This window comes from Silurus aristotelis (genome assembly GCF_946808225.1).
Source record: "Silurus aristotelis genome assembly, chromosome: 17".
NCBI classification, from domain to species: domain Eukaryota; kingdom Metazoa; phylum Chordata; class Actinopteri; order Siluriformes; family Siluridae; genus Silurus; species Silurus aristotelis.
In genome coordinates, this window is record NC_139590.1 from 7416951 (window position 1) to 7437904 (window position 20954).

General features: G+C 37.3%; 1 protein-coding gene across 1 annotated transcript in view; it reads right to left on the bottom strand.

The window, feature by feature from the left end:
- The window catches only part of gjc1 (gap junction protein gamma 1), a 26891-nt gene extending 9678 nt beyond the window's left edge, over window positions 1-17213 (bottom strand). Inside the window, exon 1 of the mRNA XM_083567388.1 lies at window positions 16954-17213. The gene's annotated coding sequence lies outside the window, so the exon portion shown is untranslated. The remainder of the gene's footprint in view (window positions 1-16953) is intronic.
- Between the last annotated feature and the right edge of the window lie 3741 nt (window positions 17214-20954).

Below are 20954 nucleotides of genomic sequence, written 5' to 3' on the forward strand. Positions count from 1 at the left end.
CAAAACATTTCATGCGCCTAGTCTTAAATCAAGCACCAAAATCTGCCCTTATGCACACATCTGGCAATTAAAACTGCCAGTGTGAAAACATAGCAAAAGTTCTGTTTGCTGTTCTGATGATATAAGGAAATTATCGCACGCACACGCACACGCACACACACACACACACACACACACACACACACACAGACACACACACATATATATACAGTATATCTATTGTACTATGTAATATGTAGCATATACTGTGTATATACACTTCATGTACTTAAGTAGAAATATAAAAGCAGTACTATACAAACTATTATACTGCTACAAAGCATCATGCTGAATGAATTCTTTTATGACTTTAATCATTATTTTTATACAATGTATTAACAATCTGTGTAATTGTGCATTTTGCGAAGTTTTCTATGAAGTGTTCAGTGTATACAAATAAGGCTTGCAAGAGAACGGCTTTTTTTTGTAGTTGTTGTACTAGAAGTAATATGGGAATAAACTTTGCTTGTTGTTCTACAACAATAACCACATTAAGTCTAAACAGATAAAAACAAATGTGCCATTTATTTAAAAAAAAATATTTAATTGTAATTATTGTCAATTTACTCTGGCATAAAAGGAATCAAACACTTCAGGAAACCCAACTTCCGAGTGGTAATTATGACCACTTCTTTTTAGGCTATTTTACACTAGTCTAATATTGATTATTTTGCTATATACATTAAAGGCACATGTAGACACCTGACCATAAGATTGAACATCCCATTCCACATTTAGTTCTCATTTTCTCCTATAATAACGTTCACTCTTCTGAAAATATGTTCCTCTAGATTTTGGAATGTACTTGGAGATTTTGGAGATTTGTGCTTAAGGGCATTAGTAAGTGTGGAGGCCTGGGGTGCAGTTAGCATTACAATTCATCTTAAAAAGTCTTCAGTAGGCATGTGGTCAGATCTCTACTGTATAGCAGGTCACTCAAGATCTATCACTCCAACCCATGTAAACTATGTCTTTATGTAGCTGTCATTGTGCAAAGAGAAACTGTGAAGGGAAAATTGAATGCTATTGCATCCAAAGGCATCTTATGTGAATAAAACTTTGCAGTATTAGTTTTGAGAAGAACAACCTATGACTGGAAAAGTCAGGTGTCTCAATTATTTTGTCCATATAGTGTTTTTTCTATATATTCTTTACTTTATTGTTTCATCTAATCATATATGCCATATTTTGTGCGTAAGTATTTACAACACATTACTGTATTTACTACATCACAAATGATGTCCTGTAAAGATCATAGGAAAGAGAGACTGTTCAATTAAAATATATTTTAGAAAGATTTTAAAGAAATGTCAAGACGAAAAGAGAGCTACAAAAAGAATGTGAACAACTATTGAAAAGGTCAGACAGAGTGTGTAAAAAAACCCCTTAGTAACTAAATAAGGTTTTTTATGGTGAGGAAGCATCTGCAAAGGTTATGTAATGATGCGGCATGAAGGGACACAACGAATCCAAAGAGGATTCCGTAAAAAACCCCGCAAATTAAACATGTGCCATGTCATGAAACCGTATTGTTTATTGTTCTCATTAAATCCCTTGAAAGAAATAGGAGTCAATAAATAAAGCTTAGCTACTGACTTGAAAAATGGACAAATGGCCTAAAATCATGCGAACATCTGTTAACATCTGCATCCTCAAATTGGTATAGCCGCAATCGCGTTTTCTCCAGTTATTACCCAATCATAATCAAAACGGATATTAAAATAATTCTACATAAAAACCTTTGATTTTTTCCACAGGATTCTGCTTTTACATGTTAGTCAGGAACTAGGAAGCACAGTAACATCCTTACATAACCCCTTAATCCCCTGCCTTCTCCTCTTCTTGCAATAGACAATAGGCATATGTTTGTGGCTCTGAACTGTATCAATTGTATGAGTTGACTTCTTAATTTAGCTCAGAATACCTGCAGTTATATTTTTAGTTTCTCTTATGCCTGTGTTATCTCACATTCCCACAGTCATATGCACCTTCTGGCTTCTCAGATTGTAATATTGTCTACAAGCTACAGTATGATTTGCGCTTTGGGAATAAGATTGGGTTGGACATTGTGTTGCTCTTTGCCTTTTCATGCAAAATATTTCAGTAGGAACAACCACCAAAACAAATATTTTTATACCACAGCCTATCAGACTGTTTTTATCCTGTAGGACTAGGAGTTTAAATCTGGAGAGAAATAAAAGAAAAACCATGGAACTGCCACTCAGCAATGTGCATGAATGCTGAAAATAGAGAGGCAAAAAAAATCTCTCTCTCTCTCTCTCTCTCTCTCTCTCTTTCACATATACACACACAGGCAGAGGACAAATGTGTCACAGGACACATGTACAAATCGAAAAGGCCCTAAGGTGAAACAGACCCAACCTCGTCTGCTTACTTCGAACACACACACACACACACACACACACACACACACACACACACACACACACACACACACACACACGCGCACACGCGCACACACACACATGCACCGAAAAACAAATACCTCACACCAAACCTATTATCGCACATGTGTGTGTTCTCATTTTCTCTACCCTTCACCTTCAGCCTCTCTCCCGTTAAACGAGATTTTCGCTGAAGCACATCATCAATCAATCGCACCATTAAGGGGAATTGTTTTTCTATAATTAAGTGATTTAATAAGAATCTAATATACATTATTGATTTCAGGCAACATGATTGTGAACCCGCCTATCCTATGTGTAATTAAATTATTAATAAATTAAAGGAAAAACCTGAACAAGTAGAGATGAAGACGGACGGAGAAAGCAGATTAGACTGTGCTTCACTTGCCTCTATCATGGTTGGGATCACATATCTGAGCATATGGCAGTGTGTACTTTGTATGCAAGTAGTGTGTGCAGACTGGAAAAAGCCTGTGAGACGTAGTGCACTCTGACTTCCCAGGCCACTGAAAAAAGTGTGAGATGCATGTTGCAACATGCAATAGGTAGTGGAATGGGAAGAACTACCAGGAACCACTGCAGTTCAATTTTCCTTTAAAAGGTAAAACTCAGTAAACGGCAATAAAATGTGAAAAAGCTAAAAGCTAAATGTTTTCAAAATCTGGAGATTATTTAAAATAATTTGTTATTTCAGTTTATTTCAAAATATAATATTGTATTTATTATTTTGTTGTTACTTCCCTTTGAAAAAAAAGGGCATAGTGTACAAGAATATAGTGCAGATCCAGCTTGTCTATTTGCCTCATATTATATCTGTCTTTTTTCCCTCTTTCTGTCTTTTCAGCTATAGATAGTTCGATAAAAAAAAAAAAGAAAGAAAGAAAAAAGAAATGAGATAAGAAATATACAGCACATGCTGGTTGTGAGCTCTCAATTCTATTTCATCATCCACCATCCTGACATGCTGTGCATTTTCCTCCCATCTATTCCTTTGATCAGATTTCTCCAGTCTTTAATCGACGAGCATGAATTGTGATGCAGTCATACGTTTACAAACAGCCTATACATACATTCACCTAGAGGTTGGGTATGAAGATCATAAAGAACGAACACTGAGGTGGAAAAAACTGCCTTTTAGGACACAAAGGTAGAAACACAGTCAGTACACACAGACACAGACACAGACACACACACACACACACACACACACACACAGATTCTTTCTCACACACCTGCATGCTCTGCAATTACTCTATTGATTGGAGAGATTTGTTGCCCATTTGAGTTCCTTACTCAGCTGGTTACAATGCCAAACTCTGAAATGATACATTTTGGTCGTGGAAAGCTGAAAAATATGAACACGACACCTTTCAGTTTCCACTCTTGTATGATTCGATTGGTTGATTACTGTATTTTTCGGACTATAAGCCGCTACTTTTTTCCCACGCTTTGAACCCCGCGGTTTAAACAACGAAGCGGCTAATTTTTGGACTTTTCCTGGGTTTTTCCCTGTTTCACAAACTTCAAGCCAAAAAACTGAGCCCCATAACATTAGACCAATGAAATTGCCGAACGGGCATGAAAAAACGCACTTCACCTGTGTTCTGAGCTGCACGGCATCGGGAGAAAAGCTTCAACGGTGGTGATTTTTAAACGCACGACGATGCCAAAAGAAAAACTCTCGAGAGAAATAGTTGTGAAAGAAAGAAGGAAGACAGTGAACAATGACTTTCTTGGTAGGCTACGGTTTAGATACAAGTCGTTGTAACGCGTTGAGTCTGGGTCATGGGAGAGCTCGCTAATTTCAGTTGCAACAGAAATCATGAAAGCACAGACAGGTTTACAAACCTTTTTAATTTTTCTTGGCAACAGCGTTACGGGTTAGTCAAAGAAACTTAGAAATGAGCATCAGAAAATAATAAGGACATATTCCTCGGTCTTGCACACATGCATTAATAGCGGAAAAATGCACCGGCAGGCTATTCCCAAAATGCCGCTCTGCTCTTAAAGGAGCCACAACATATTTCACCCGTTACACCGTGTAACAGACACTGTCTTTCGTTAAAGCCTGTGTAAAGTTCATTAGTTTCAGTGTAGACACCTGCAGATCTGGGAAGGTAACAAAAATCTTCTCCTGCATTAAAGGTTCCCAACAACACATGGGAGCGTCCATCCATTTTAAATGGAAGAAGACTGGAACAACCAGGACTCTTTCTAGAGCTGGATGCCTGACCAAACTGAGCAATTGGTGGAGAAGGGCCATAGTAAGAGAGGTTGACCAAGAACCTGATGGTGTAAGCACTTAAGCATAAGGCTGAAACATAAGAATAAAGGGTATAAAAACTTTCAGAATGCACCTTATCAGTCATATATGACTTTTAACTGAACAAAATACCTTTCATCTAGAAGTAAATGGAAAAAAATCTTTACATGACCATGATCTAACTTCTGATTCATGACCTTTAAAGTGTAAGAACTCATTTTTACTTCTCTTCCACATGCATTATAAATATATTGGCCCCAGATGGAGGGAGTCAAGATCTTCTAATTGTCCAAACATGATGAGTTATCACTTGTTTGTTTAAATGACATTTTTTTTCGTTTATTTGCTCTGTCTATCTTTACACTCTCGTTATTAATGTTTGGCCAAAAAAAGAGGAGAGAAAAATGACAAAAGAGAACACGAATTACAAATACCCTGAGCTGCTTAAAACATCAAACAGGGTAAAGGACAAACGGAGAGTATATTGCATGTTGCAGAAAGAGCGAGAGAGAAAGAGAGGAATAATGGAAGGCAAGGAGAAAAAGATGCTGTGTTTGTGTTAACATGCTAGCATATGTATGTTGCCGGTGGGCTCTTTTGTTCGTTTGGAGCACATGGTCTTCCTGCGCTCTGATTGGCACGATCCTTGTGGCCATGGAAACCCATCCATGGGTGAACGAAGTTCTTAGAATATGACTCTAGGAAAAGATATAGAGGAATGGCACGAGTAATTACTGTAAGTAGTCATGTGCACTCATGTCTTTCCAATGCTGGTTCTTCATGTTCTCACATTGTTCTCTATAAAGCAGAAAGCTACTGTAGAATATAAGGATGAAAATAGCTCTGACTTCCATTTATTTAAATATTGCAATCATCACAGCATTGTACAGTACATGTTTAGTATGTCCACTCCACATCTTGACATCCCATAATTTCTCTTTCCAACATTATTTGATCCTACAGACAAAATACTGAACTCTGCTGTACTGAACTCAGTTTTTCATAATCCAGTGTTTTTAGTAGTGTGCTAGCTTCAAATACACTTCAACAAAACCAGACATGTTTATGAACCCTAGAAGAGCCATAAACTAAGGCTATGAATGTTATCATATTATCTTCTTCAAAACCTTTAGATTTGATTCAAGACTAATTGAAACAAGTCTTTCTTGCCTGTAAAATAAGCTATATTAGATGTGAGTCCACAATGTCCTGAACAGTTGTGGATACAGAATGTAGACAGGTTTGGCATGTTTTGTAGAGTACTAGGGAGACAATCCAATATGATTCTTTACAGGATTATACAGGCGAAATGAAACATGATAGTAGGCTGCATTTAATGTGCAGGCTCTATATCCCTTCATTATTTTGATACTAATAGGCTTTTACAGCATTTAATAAAAGGATATAAACATTGCATATACAAACATATTGGGACACTTGACTTTTCCAGTCATGTGGTTCTTCCCCGAACTGTTACCACAAAGTTCGAGGCATACAACAGTATATAATGTATTCGAATGTGGTAGCATTCAATTCTTCCTTCACTTGTCAAATGTGTTTCTAGAATGACAAAACAAATATAAAAGTAAATGGGGATTAATTGTGGAATAGGGTGTTTAAAAAGCACATACGAAGCTTATGGTTAGGTATCCAAAAACCTTTGTCTATATAGTTTGATAATCTTGCTATTTCTTTCCTTTCTATGTAACTTCAATCTTTACATTCGAAATTTACATTCTTTGCTGCTGGATCCATGGATCCAGCTGTGTCCAGATGAATCAACCACATGCACAGCAATGTGACACAGAAGGAAATCAGGTTTTTGTGTGTGTGTGTGTGTGTGTGTGTGTGTGTGTGTGTGTGTGTGTGTGTGTGTGTGTGTGTGTGTGTGTGTGTGTGTGTGTGTGTGTGTGATAAGAGACAGAGCAAGGGTATGTATGAGCTTTAAAGAAGATGATGTTAGGCAGGCATGGGAAAGCAAGCTCTGTGTGTGTGTGTGTGTGTGTGTGTGTGTGTGTGTGTGTGTGTGTGTGTGTGTGTGTGTGTGTGTGTGTGTGTGTGTGTGTGTGTATATGATCTGATTCTTTCACCGCATCCTGCTTTTCTATTGTTGTCTGCTGTCACAAACATTTTAAACATCTACAGCCATAGCTATTTCTGTGTGTGTGTTTTTTCGTGTGTAGTATATTATTTGCAAGTCTGCACTGCTCAGTGAAAGTAAAGAATCATATGAGACTCCTACTCACTGGGAATGTCACTAAGTATTCACATTCCATGTGTGTGCACAGTATATTCCCCATCATGACCACTTTCCTTTTTTAATTAAATGTACAAATTAAATGTCTTTTTTTTGCTTGAGCACAATACGGGAAACTTCTTTAAGCAAATTAAACACATCATTGGCCCCCACGTGATGCAACACAAAAGAGTTACCTTATGGTTATAAATATTTTGAGTTCAAATACAATTCATGCCACAGCAAACTGTAGCCAGGAGTCCCAAAGTGTAAGAACTGCCCCTGCTCTCTGGGTGGGAGGGATGGCATTACTTTGTTTTCCCTCTGTCATTCAGCATGATACTAACCAGTTAAGTGTAAGTTTATAATTGATAGATTGATATAGAGGGCTTTCCTCCAAGTGTGTTGAGCTGCCATGTGAAGTAGCATGTGCAGAAATCCAAGCTTCAGGTCTTGGAGAAAGCATGTGCTACATGTTTACCTTTTCAGGCTGGTAGATGAGAGCAAGCTAGTGGATGAACTTGGGTTAAAGGTAGTACTTGAAATATGCCAGCTGTATTTTTTGCACATTTTACTGTTAATAGTAGGCATGTAAATGAAAGAACCTTAAAACTGTGGCATTGCTGCAAAATGCACTGATTAGGACTCAGCAGTTGTAAGCGTGCATGAGCTAAATCATTGTGGGAGTATTTTGTCATTCTTACCCAGCAACAACACTAGCCTAGCACTGTCAATCATTACGTTGCCAAGGGAACACCACTGCCAATCCTGTAATTGACCACACCTACACCATACTGATCAGGAAGTAAATGCGATCTTTGTAGCTTTTGTCGCTATTTAATTTGTACCTCAGGACATCCATTTACTGAATCTAACATGTCAGAATGTTTAATGACAGACCTTTCAAATTACTAATTTTTTCTGTAACTAGTTTAACCTGCATTGCACAATATTTTCTACCCAATGAAATGAACCCATATTTTCAACCCAAATGAAATCTTTAAAATGCTTTAAAGATATAGTTTAATTAATTGAAAATATATATCTTTCTTACATTACACCAGTTTTGTGCCATGCACTTTACACCTTGGTCCTCATTGGTGTCCTATATAAATCAATCCACCTCTAAATACCATCATTAGGACGCCATGGCTAAAGAAACCATCAATATGGATTTTCTGTGCATTTATTCTGTGAATTTTCTTTAGCGCATTCCCTGGGATTTGAAATAAAGGCAAATTGTGTGTTTTTGTGCAAATTCTAAAGGAAAGAAAATGCAAAAGTATAAATAGTTCATGAAAAAGCTAAACAATTGTCTTGAACTGTTGTTCAGCTTGAAAAGTGCATCTTGTAAATGTCCTTGTACGTGTATCTGCAACCAAATCAGTATCTTCTCTTCTGTCAGCCATTGTGGAATAGAAAAATTGCTATTAAATCCACGCAAATATATTTGCACTTGGGCAGTTTGCAACAGAGGCATTTTGTGAGCTCTGCCTAGTGTGCTTTCTGACCATCCAATCAAAGCACATGAAAATGCTTACATTATTGTATGCCTGCCAGACAGTGCCACCAACTTGATATCTGATTGGTTAAAGCAACAGCCTCATTCTCATGTATTTAAAGTTACAGGCACCTGCACTGCAGATTCTGAAGGCCTAAAGGCAGATTTCTTTGACCTTTTACGTTACAGCTGAAAGCTGATTGGATAGAAACTCTAACATTAGAGAAAATATATGAAATTTAGAGGAATAGACAAAAACATATTAATGGGCAAAAATATATTACAACATAAATCAGTGATTCCATTAGAGTTTAGGCCAGCAGAGAGGGCATTGCTAGCCCTGATGGCTAACCACTGCATTAAACACATTATTGAATTCACAGGTTCAATAGAGTTTTCATACAAAATTAAAATTTAAGGAGAGACAGAAGCCATGCCACCTTCACCAAGTTTGACAAGAACAGGGAAGCCTGTGGCAAAGCATGCCAATTATTCAAGAACAGTGTCCATTGAATCTGACAGCGCTTGAGCATTTTTGTCGGACCCAAATGTGCTAAGCTGAGACAGATCCCAGAAGACTTGCAGCCAAATGTGATACTGACTCAAGGGCTCGATACTTATGCAACCAAGAAATTTTAGCTCTTTTGTCAAACACATACACACAGAAAAGAAAATTCTATGTTCAAATGTCAGCCGTATGGTGTAAATGTAAATCAAAAGGGTAAAATCCCCAGCTGAGTCCCTTTTATTTCCCAATTCCCTACTGTAGCACTAAAGGGAAAGAAGGGAAGGGGTTGGGGGAAGTGAAAACTTAAATGTAGTGTAGGGGCAAAACATTGAGTGAGATTTACTGTCCTACCACTTTGCATTTTTAACATTAGTAACAAATTTATAAATACTAACAGGACAGAGAGAGAGAGAGAGAGAGAGAGAGAGAGAGAGAGAGAGAGAGAGAGAGAGAGAGAGAGAGAGAGAGAGAGAAAGAGACCCCTATCGAGACCCCTATCAGATGCCATGCTAGCTCACTATGCTACATGGTAATGTACTGTATGCATACTAGATAATAGAACACAAATGACTTTACTACAGGGCATAACAAACTCTACAGTGGGGGTTAATTGTACTCAGCTGGATTTCTCCTAGACCAGAGGTGGTCCAAACTGGTCTTAACCAACCAGAACCAAGCTGTCTGTCCCATTTCTGTGCATAGGTGCACGCATGCATGTATTTCTGTGTGTATGTGTGTGTGTGTTATTGCCTGACAGACCGAATCGGATCCTTATGTCTCTCTTTTTCAGACTAAAAGCAACTTTTTTTTTGCTACTTCACCCTTTCTCCTCTTTCTTCCTCTCTATTCACTGACTCTAAAGGAAACATTACCGGATCACACTGTTATCCTCCCTGTGGGTTTAAGATAGAAGACTATTGAAATGTAAAAAAGGATAGAATGGAAAAGAGCAGCAAGGCTGCAAGGGAATAACTGTAGTCATCCATCAAGACAACACACTGCGAATAAATTAATACTTATGAAGACACTGAGCGTGAATAAGTAGAAGAATATGTACATATGCTGATAAACAAGAAATAAAACACACTTTTAGCACATTCTATGCAAATGAAAAATGCACATGTGCACACACACATATGTTGCTGCTAGTTAATATGCTAATAAAATACCTGTACATTTCGTTCAACCACAACAAGGAAGTTCACAGCCTTATAATTTACATGAAATTAATTCAAAATTTGATTTTTTAAATTTAATTAAAGTTTTACTTCTGTTTATTATTAATATATGTATATATATATATATATATATATATATATATATATATATATATATATATATATATATATGTGTGTGTGTGTGTGTGTGTGTGTGTGTGTGTGTGTGTGTGTGTGTGTGTGTATACACACACACACACACACACACACACAGACACACACACACACACACACACACATAAGTATATGTGTATATATTTATTATTAATATATGTATATGTGTGTGTGTGTGTGTGTGTGTGTGTGTGTGTGTGTGTGTGTGTGTGTGTGTGTGTGTGTGTGTGTGTGTGTGTGTGTGCATACTTTTGTATTTGTATTTTGTATATAAACTTTTGTATTTCTTCTTTTAACTAGGGTCTCTATATCAAATATTTATTTAATATAGATTTATATTTAGAACAAAAAGTTATAAAAATTTGTCACTCTGATTAGTGACAACATGACAAACATTCTGACCAGATTTGCTGCCCATGCTTTAGCGCCACCACTGGGTTGGATTTGAACCTAATTTAGAGTTGCTTTTGTAAAGTCTAAATTGTAAAAATTCCCTTGGTTGAAATAAGTTTAACGAATCCTATGACGTCGATTCCTACTTTTAGCTGTCTTGGATTAAGTCAAACAATAATTTTGCCACATACTAACTACCACCAAATTTGGCATACATTATATTCAGACCAACCAGGACCAATCTGGGCCAGTGAACCTGACAGTAAAGTTGCCAAATAGGATGTGAGGAAGCAGCTCAGAAATGACTTTAAACACTTACACAAAACTTGGTTGGCATATATTTAAAACCATGATCTGAGGATATGCAACACGTTTCATAACAGGTAGCTCATTGAATATGTGTGGTTTGATTCCACTTTTAGTAATTTTGAGCGCTAAGGAAGGGACAACTCGAAAATGTAGGGTAAAATCCTAATAAAAGGACATAGATTTAACAGCCCTGATGGCTCAGTGGGCTCAATGTGTCTGTTCTGATGCTGTATTGTGAGGGGGTGTAAAACCAAAACAGCAGCTAGTTGTAGATAGTGGCTCAGTGGGCAAAAGCCTGGTTCTTCTCTGAGGGTGTGAATTGTGGATTGAATCTTGGTTCAGGTGAGGTAAACACTTCTGTAAGTGTGTCTTTTTATTATTGATAACTTCTCATTTAACTAATAGAGAGGTCAAATTAGAGAAATAGGAGATTCATTTATCAGCGTCTATGGCTCAGTGGCTTGAATATCTTCGCATGTATCAGGTATGCACCTTGTTTTAGGTGCTAGACTCGTGCGCAAGACTGTAAATTTTGGCAGAAAGTCAAAGGAGGGTTTATGCTACTTCTGATTTTCGAATCCAGATTTGCCTAAGCCCACACTCTATCCAGAGGCTCAAATCTGTCACAACTCAACCAAAGCTGGAATTTCAACCATGGAGACTTACAGCAACCAACACACACACACACACACACACACACACACACACACACACACACACACACACACACACACACACACACACACTTACTGAGCCACTGGTGTGGAATAAAGTGATGCTTTTTAATCGTTTATCATTTGAACGTACAGCCTCCAGACCCTGAACATCAGCCACATAAAGTAATCACACCACTAACCTACTGAGCCACTGGCCTTTATTTTACCTCAACATGTAGTGCTTTTAGCACTGACTGTCAGCATTCAGTCATCAAATGGGAATAAACGAAGCAAGACAGGATTGAACCAGGAAGCTCAGGGATGTGAAGTGAGAGTTATACCTATCATCCACAACACTTCACAAGCAGAACTTTCTTTTTCAACAGTTTATCATAGATAGCGACAGCATTATGTCCCTATTCTTTCATCCTGTCTGTGTTCAGGCTTTTGCTTGAGGTGCCCCATCACTCTCCTCTGGTCTGTGTAGTGAGTAAGTGCTTATTACGTGTAAGTGTGTGATGATTGAGTCAGCTTGATCCTATAAGTCAAGTTGTGTCAGTTTTTCATATTCTGAAATAAAATGGTAAAGAAATATTTGAATATTTTATAACATTTTAGACCTTTTTAATTAAATGATTGTTCTGATATAGATTTAAACTTTTTTACGGAAGGTTACAAATAATTTGTATCGACTGAGAGTGGATCATAGTGAGGGGTGACAATCTTGCAAAAAAAGGCTGCAAACAACCCTGTTTCACTGTCATTCCATTGCTATTAATCTCAACACTTTCACAATGCTCTCAACACTCTCATAATGCTTTCTCAATGCTCTTATAAACTTCCATAATGCGCTCACAATACTTTCACAAACTCCCATAATGCTCTTGCAATACTCTCTCCCAGTAATGCTCTAATTTCTCCAGATGGCTTTTCACCTGCATCCATCTACAGTGATGAAAATAAGTATTTGAACACCCTGCTATTTTGCAAGTTCTGCCACTTAGAAATCATGGAGGGGTCTGAAATTGTCATCGTAGGTGCATGTCCAGTGTGAGAGACATAATCTAAAAAAAAAATCCAGAAATCACAATATATGATTTTTAAACTATTTATTTGTATGATACAGCTGCAAATAAGTATTTGAACACCTGTCTATCAGCTAGAATTCTGACCCTCAAAGACCTGTTAGTCTGCCTTTAAAATGTCCACGTCCACTACATTTATTTTCCTAAATTAGATGCACCTGTTTGAGGTCGTTAGCTGCATAAAGACACCTGTCCACCCCATACAATCAGTAAGAATCCAACTACTAACATGGCCAAGACCAAAGAGCTGTCCAAAGACACTAGAGACAAAATTGTACACCTCCACAAGGCTGGAAAGGGCTACGGGGAAATTGCCAAGCAGCTTGGTGAAAAAAGGTCCACTGTTGAAGCAATCATTAGAAAATGGAAGAAGCTAAACATGACTGTCAATCTCCCTCGGACTGGGGCTCCATGCAAGATTTCACCTCGTGGGGTCTCAATGATCCTAAGGAAGGTGAGAAATCAGCCCAGAACTACACGGGAGGAGCTGGTCAACGGCCTGAAGAATGATGAGTACCATGCCAAGAACACCATCCCTACTGTGAAGCATGGGGGTGGTAGCATCATGCTTTGGGGGTGTTTTTCTGCACATGGGACAGGGCGACTGCACTGTATTAAGGAAAGGATGACAGGGGCCATGTATTGCGAGATTTTGGGGAACAACCTCCTTTCCTCAGTTAGAGCATTAAAGATGGGTCGAGGCTGGGTCTTCCAACATGACAATGACCTGAAGCACACAGCCAGGATAACCAAGGAGTGGCTCTGTAAGAAGCATATCAAGGTTCTGGCATGGCCTAGCCAGTCTCCAGACCTAAACCCAATAGAGAATCTTTGGAGGGAGCTCAAAGTCCATGTTTCTCAGCGACAGGCCAGAAACCTGACTGATCTAGAGAAGATCTGTGTGGAGGAGTGGGCCAAAATCCCTCCTGCAGTGTTTGTATACCTGGTGAAAAACTACAGGAAATGTTTGACCTCTGTAATTGCAAAAAAAGGCTCCTGTACCAAATATTAACACTGACTTTCTCAGGTGTTCAAATACTTATTTGCAGCTGTATCATACAAATAAATAGTTAAAAAATCATATATTGTGATTTCTGGATTTTTTTTTTTAGATTATGTCTCTCACAGTAGACATGCACCTACAATGACAATTTCAGACCCCTCTATGATTTCTAAGTGGGAGAACTTGCAAAATAGTAGGGTGTTCAAATACTTATTTTCCTCACTGTATGTATCTATTTATCTATAGAACTTTGGAAGTAGATGGTTATGTTAAGTGTCATATCAACTTCAAATGCTATAATAATCCAAGGAGCAAGGAAGGATATGTATAGATAAACACAAGGGTAGCTACACAATATGGACAAAATTTTGTGAACATCTGACAATATTCAAGATTCATATGTAATTTTTGAATTGCCGGTTCTACCTTTAGTTCTCTTCTGCTGTTGTAATAACCTTCACTCTTCTGGGAGGATGTTGAACTAGATTTGGGTGTGTGCTTGTAAAGATTTGTGCTCCTTCAGCCACAAGGGTACGAGTAAAATCAGGTACTGATGTGAAGCATATCTTCATGGAGCTCAATATGAGCACAGGGGCATTGTCATTAACCACATATGGTTGTAAAATTCAGGTGTAACAATACTTTTGTTCATATAGTGTAGGGGTGTAACGGTACACACAATTCATGGTTCGGTAAGCTGATTTGTGTACATCAACAGTTAACATTTTCAAAATAATTTTAAATAAAATCCCTGCTTATTTTAAAAATTTATAAAATAATATTTTAGAATATTTTAGAAAAATGTAATACACTTTAATTACACTTGTAATTATATTGATCAAATTGAATAAGCAATAAATTTGGCACAATCTTGATTAAATACAATTAAATAAATGGAAAAATTTTAATAGCTTACATTTGTTAGACCCTTTGGGTAATACAGATGTGTATGTAAGTGTGTGTGTGTGTGTGTGTGTGTGTGTGTGTGTGTGTGTGTGTGTGTGTGTGTGTGTGTGTGTGTGTGTGTGTGTGTTTTATGTAATATTACATTTTCTAAAGATATGATCTACTTAACTGTTCTACTTACTTCAGCAGATTTTAACAAATGTCTTCATTCATTCCATTCTTCATCCATTCACTCCCTCAATATGTGGAATTTTCAGGATTTTCTCCTTTTAAGAGAAATTCTTAAAGCTGGACAAAAAGCTCTTAAGAATCCATAACACTAACGTTAGCCGCTAACCAATTCAATTCAATTTATTTTTATTTGTTTAACAATTTTAACAATGAACATTGTCTCAAAGCAGCTTTACACAGATAATGTGGTGATAAAAATAAATATGTTCTTTATAAGTGTAAGTTTGTCCCTAATAAGCGAGCCGGTGGCGACTGTGACAAGGAAAAACTCTCCGGCTACCACTTCCTGGTTAGCGGCTAAAGCTAGTGCTATGGATTCTTTAGCGTTTTCAACTCCTGACATTGTTTTAGGTTTTTAAGTTTCATAATATAAAAAAATGAGCTCAAAGTGTGAGGCGGAGACTAAACAAACTTGCGGTCTGCCACTCAATACATTCCTGAGGGAACTCAGGAAAAAGGATTGCATTCGTTGCAGACGTGTAGCGAACTGAAAGCCCTTTACTGAAAATTTCGGTACGAACGTGCACCGTTTCAGCCCTAGTATAGTGGATACAGGTGCATCTCATTAAATTAGAATACCATTTAAAAGTTGATTTATTTAAGTAATTCAATACAAAAAGTGAAACTCGTATATCATATAGATTCATCACACACAGACTGATTCTAATTGATTGAGATGCACCTGTACATAAGCACACACATTTCAAAAAGAAAAAAATATATATTTAAATACGAATTGATTAGTAGATATTTTTAAGTATACAATTGAAAGTGTAAATTATTTCACACTGAGCAAGGTACAGTTGTATATGAATCTTTAGAATGTACGCAATGTCTTTCCTGGTTGTTTTAAAGGTAAGTATCTGTCTTTTTATAACAGCCGTGGTTTCATAGTTTGTTATCCTCGTTTTCTAACAATATAGGAGTTTAAGATCAGTCTGATAATGGGACTTGAAAGTAATCATTCTAAGAGCCTTTTTTAGCAGCTATGTGCATTTTCAGTGTATTCCAGGGCAAAAACTCAAAATTTAGAGTGGTCGTCGTCTTAACTCAGAGTCTGTCTTCTCAGCGAACACGCTCACATTTCTATTTTCTTTCAATAATTTCTCATTTCAATTATTGGCAGACACACATGGATTTCATCAATGCATAATTGTTGTCATTTTATGGCATTTGATCACCTTGCAGCAAATACTGACATTGTCAATATACAGCACATCATACTATCCCCGATCATATTCCTATTAACAGGAACAATGCTATCCTGAGGTTCTACCAGTTTTGAGTGTGTAAGAGAGAGTCGACCTTGACTTTTGAACAATATGTTGGATAAATCACTGGAGAAAAGTGTGCTCCAATCCCATAGTCCATTATTTGATAGTCAGTTTCCAGCTTCCAGACAAAATGATTATTAACCACAACTCCTAAGCATGGAAATTGGGGTCATTATAGTCCTTTAGGTGGGTATTATTACTGCATCTTTCCAGGAGGGTGAAATGTGTCCACAGATGAATTCCTACTGCATAATCAACCAAAAGCATAAAGCTTGCATACTCAGGTAGAGTAACAGTGTAATTCGGATAAACTTCCTATCAACAAGCACTTCAGGACATTTACCATACACTCTTAGTAAAGCAGGAAAAAGCCTTCAACGGTTCTCTCAGGGAAAAGAAATAGGGGAAAATTCATCACTGTTCCACATGCCACCTTACACTATACAGTGTGCAGCTTCAATAGATGTGTTGGATGTGTGTTGCTTTGTGTAGCTTTGTGGACCTGCATGCAATACTTTCCGAACAATACAATGCTTTGACTTTGAAGCTGTACACCAAACCATGATAAACCCAATCCTCCTGAGGTTTGTGAGGATGAAAAAGCAGAGCAAACCAATGCCTTTCTCAGTAGTATCAGTAGCATCATTTCAGCAGCATCCTCAACTCTGCAAATGTACAGTACATGCACGTGCGTAGAGACTATTCTGCAAGGCACAGTAGTATATGCATCAAGGACATCGGAGTGCGACACATAGGACCTCGTAAACCCATCATAGAAATAGTGCACCGTACCGCTTGACGAGTCTGTGGAGACGATTACGAGAAGAAGTGCGCTCCGACTCCTATAATCGACCGCTTGGACCGCGTCGGCGTCGCCAAACCGCTTCATGAACGCCGCTTCCCGGTGCGAGCAAAGCTTCACGCGCTGTTTTTGGAGACTGGTCGCATCGAAGAAACGCAAAAAAAAAAAAAAGCCTACTGGAGGAACGTGGACTGATGATGGCTGATCATCTGCGATGACAAGCACGAGCTCTCCAGGATCGTTAGTCGCGCGCGCGCTTCTACCCAAGATTAAACGGTGCCGCACTGTCACCATGGTAACCACTACATTCCAGGGAACTGGACAACATGCTGGAGTGCATCATTACTGGAGTCAAAGGGGGAAAAAAAGAAAAAGAAAAATGTGAACAAAAAAACTGACAAGCCTATAGATCTGCTGCTTTGGAATACACCACCCCCTAATTATTCTAATACATTTAGGAGACCCCTGCGTCATTATGCATTTCTGTTTCATGTAGTGGAAATGCCACACAATGGGCTTCTAAGAATGTGCGTAGACCTACCACAGATCTTAGATTTATCTAAATAGGAATATATACACACACACACACACACACACACACACACACACACACACACACACACACACACACACACACACACACACACATTAATAGGATTAGTCTATTTAAACGAGTTTATAGTTACTAATCTAATATTTATTCCTATTTAGATAAATAGGAATAAATTGTATTTTATTCCTATTTTATTTATATTCCTTTTTTATTTACTAATCTAATAAATATTAGAAATAAAGCGTAAACGTTTGTGTGTATGTGTGCGTGTGTGTGTGTGTGTGTGTGTGTGTGTATATATATGTATATATATATATATATATATATATATATATATATATATATATATATATATATATATATATATATATATATATATATAAAATACACTGTACACTGTGAAAAATATTATTGCCACAAATACCATTACAACCATCACATCAGCCATTAGCAATTAAAACCATTACCAAATGGAAGACACCCATATCAAGAAGCATCTTGGTGGTGCTAAGATTGTAATTTGTGTCCTTTCAATCTAAAGCAAATCAAATAGCTTAACCACTAAGATACCACCCCTCTGTTTGAGTGATTAAATTATTATAAAACCAGACTATTGTCGAATCTTACAGGGATTTGTATGCTTAACAATGTCCTTATGGTCTCCATCTCTATAGATGGGTAGCAAATTACCATTAGAGACCCACAGGAGCTATTCCATTTTCCATTTAAACCAATACAATTGCTATTATAATGATTAAACCATCACAAATTCTATTTGTGGTTTTTTTTTCATCAAGGTGATCATTGTCATAATCCATTAAATAAAGATGTGTATTGCAAGGGTAAAACAGAATGCTTGACCTCCAGTGATCCTCTTCTCAAAAGATTATTTGACCTATTATTTTTAACCTGGTCTGATAATAAATCTGTTCGTCCCCTGAAATTTCCTGTAAAGCACTTGTGATTACTACAGGAAAAACATGCTAGTGGAAAACTCAATAGTCAAAACGTGATTGTGGTGCTACTGAGAGCGTTTTGTTTTTATACGATAATCTTATATTTTACTTTCAGTGTTAATGCACATTATATGTGCACACCTAACTACCATACCCATACATGACCAATGTTGGCCACAATATTTAAAGCATGTTGTTGTCTATTATAGCAATGCCATTATGACATTGCTTCCATGCACAAAGTGAGCTCCATGAAGACATGTTTTTTCAAAATGTGGACTGGAAAAACTCATTTCAGCCAATTGACCACCTTTGGGATGATTTTGAATGCGGACATCCTCAGTGTCCAACTTCACTAATGAACACAAAATACCAACAAATACATTCTAAAATCTAGTTGAAAGCCTTATCAGAATAGTCAAGGTTATTTTGATAGCAAAGTGGCACTAAATCTGGAATGGGATGTTCACCAAAGACATATGGGTGTAATTGGTCAAATGTCTATATACCTTTGGCCTTATTGCATACACAGGGTCGATTTCTATATTATAATTCATGCGCTTGTCTTCTTTTTCTCTTTGTTTCACATACATATATCTTTATAGATCTTTTATATCTTATATTGTTTTATTTTATTTTTATATAGTTTTTTTATACTTTATACTTTATTTATCGGCTTCTTTTCTTTTCCCCCATCCTATTCCCCTCGTGCCGGACCGTCGTATAAAGCATTTCACTGCATGTCGTACCCTGTATATATGTGTATGTGATGAATAAAATTTGATTTGATTGATTTTAATGTTATTTAAGAATGTGAGCTCAACAACTGAACAAACTTCCTTGTATCTCTAGTGTTTATTGCCAATACTGCTTCTGATATACTCAACAACAACAACAACAATCCCCCTCTACCATCACTTTGTCCTGGTCAGGGTTGAGATGAACCCAGAGCCTATTCCAGAAACAGTGAGAATGAAGTGGTAATAAACCCTAAATGTCGATTGCATGGTGCGACATACTGACATTCATTCACACGTAAACGAAAGCCAATCTTAGTGATCTACTGGAACATTAAATTTGCAGGAAGGTTGGAGGAAACTGTAGGAGAACCTAATAGGGAGAACATGCATGGTCCTGATGCAGGACGTATTTAACATAATCCAGACACATAGGTGTTGCATTGACTGGCGTATTTGCGCATGATGAATATTTATAATAGACCTGTACAATCTGTGTTGCGTTATTTCTTTGTGTAATTCTTCGTATCTTCTTTAAAACCATGTTCCATACAATCAAAGGCCTGTCACATAGGCATAGACAAGAGATTCATCATCTGTCCACGATTTATCAGCCGAGACGCAAAATGCAATTGGTAGACAGAAAGGGGACAAACTGGCTGATATATTACACCACTATAAATCAATTATACATTGAAAAAGAAGTGCCTTTCTTTTGTTTTTGAAAAAAATCCGGTCCTGTTCTTTACAATCTTTTTCTAATCCAGAATGTAAAGGTAAAATATACCTGACAGTCTATCAGCATTTTAAATGGAAGCAGATTTTTTAGAAATTGGAGGACTCTGAAGACTGGAATAGTCTAGGAATAACTAAAATAATTGCTGTATGAAATGAATGAATGAATGAAACCCACCACATAAGGCAATATGAGGACAGCTCTCTGGTGACACTTGGGATGATTTCCTATTGGTTAAGTTCTTCCAGGCTTGTTTAATACATATGGCACACACAGACACCTCTGGGCATCCAACTGTCCTGCTAAGGTGTCTCTGTTTTCATCATGCCTCTCACACTCTCTATACATGTAACAAATATCTCTGGCATCTCAAGCTTCAACACTTATTTTCCCATACAAACGTGCCATCTCAGGGTGACAGAGTGGAAAGTGGATGGAGAGAAGGGTTCTGAAAAAGAGCAGAGATGCGAGACATGACTGGTGAAGAAAGATGACATTGTCTAATGAAATTAATCAGTTAATCAGTTAGACTGTAACGAGAAATTGTTGCTGTTTTAGAAAAGACAGATTTCTCTGGAAATCTATAGAATGCTAATCTAGGAGACTGATAACTGTAATTAGCTGCACGGTTTATAGTCTTCCAAAATACTGATTTCCAGTTACAGTAATCAGTATTAAACAATACTAAACACTAGAACCACTTCTTTCTTCTTACTTCAGCAAAACAAATACATACAGATTTATGAAAGAGATCAGACGAGATACAAACTGGTTTGAGCTGGTATCTTAAATAATAACTGTTTAGAACTGTGCTAAACAGAAAAGCATTTCAGAATGTACAACACATTAAACCTCGAGGTGGATGGGCTGCAACAGCAGAAATCCACACCGGGGAACCTGGAATGTAAGAAATTGAAGTACTGGGTATAGACTTGAGGCTGATAAACAAAAAAAAAAACTAAATTGCCTGGTCGAAAAATTTTTTATAAGTGAACATGTTCAATATTGT